General features: G+C 39.1%; 1 pseudogene; it reads right to left on the bottom strand.

The window, feature by feature from the left end:
* Positions 1-690: 690 nt before the first annotated feature.
* LOC134913630 (5S ribosomal RNA) lies at positions 691-809 on the bottom strand (annotated as a pseudogene).
* Between the last annotated feature and the right edge of the window lie 280 nt (positions 810-1,089).

Genomic DNA, 1,089 nt, shown 5'->3' with positions numbered 1-1,089 from the left:
TGTGGAAGAATGTAGTTCGGTATTTCAGACCTTTATTCATTTAACAAAGTATATTTTCCATGCTGAACAATTCTATAAACTCTTACTTATATTATATTTGACCCCTGAGAAGCTACATATGATTTAGCCTTTCCTTTTCAAAACAACGCTGGCGTAACTGTTGGTACTTTACTTCACTTGTACTGGACATACCTGGCTTCATCCCAAATGTGGACAATGTGGAGGAGAAGAAGACTCTTTTGTGGGCGCACTCTTTACTTTACATAAATATAGAAAATAGTCAAAGTAGATAAAAATACAAATTTTAATAATTCAACAAAATAATTACTACACAATTAAGACAATTAGTGGTTCATCAAGAAGATAAATATGGTCAAATAATTAACAAAATATTTGAAATAGCACCATGTGCTGATATGAAATGAAAAAACTGGATTTTGGCTGACGGGAGAAAATTCTAGACGTTATATATTCAGTGGTATATTGTGCTAATAAGCCAATTACTGTTAAGCATTCCCCTGTAATATAGTCTGGATACTGGTAGTACTTAAGAGGAGTATGACACTGTCTGGTCTCCTGCCAGAGAAGATAAGAGCGGAGGGGGCGGAGGGGGGACAGGCAAAGAGTGGAAGTTGGAGAGCAGTGTGAATCTGCTGTCAGTGTTAGACACTATATGGGCTCAATCAATGAGCTCTACTACACTGAGTATTCCTCAATGGTCACCCACTTGAGTACTAACCCAGCCCAACACTGATTAGCTTCCGAGATCGGACGGTTTCGGGCGTCTCCAGTGTGGTATGATAGTAGAGGAAATGACCAATATTGCGAAGCTCTGGAATCACTGATGAGAGTTCACGAATTTACAAAGTTATTCAGGACAGATACCAGACATAGAGGAAATTAGATGGATCTGCTGCCAATGTTAGACAGGGACTCGACCCTGAATCACTGGTGAGAGTCCACGAAAATAAGGATTGAAAGAAAATTAAGTAGATAGTAAAAGGTCTGATGGGGTTTAAATCCAGATGCGGCAATAGTAAAATGAACTGGAATAATAGCAGGAAGTGATCAAGCCCGGCGAACGGGTGA

This window comes from Pseudophryne corroboree, chromosome 4, assembly GCF_028390025.1.
Source record: "Pseudophryne corroboree isolate aPseCor3 chromosome 4, aPseCor3.hap2, whole genome shotgun sequence".
NCBI lineage: Eukaryota > Metazoa > Chordata > Amphibia > Anura > Myobatrachidae > Pseudophryne > Pseudophryne corroboree.
Note: the sequence above shows the minus strand (reverse complement) of the source record. Positions and strands in the feature narration are given on the sequence as shown.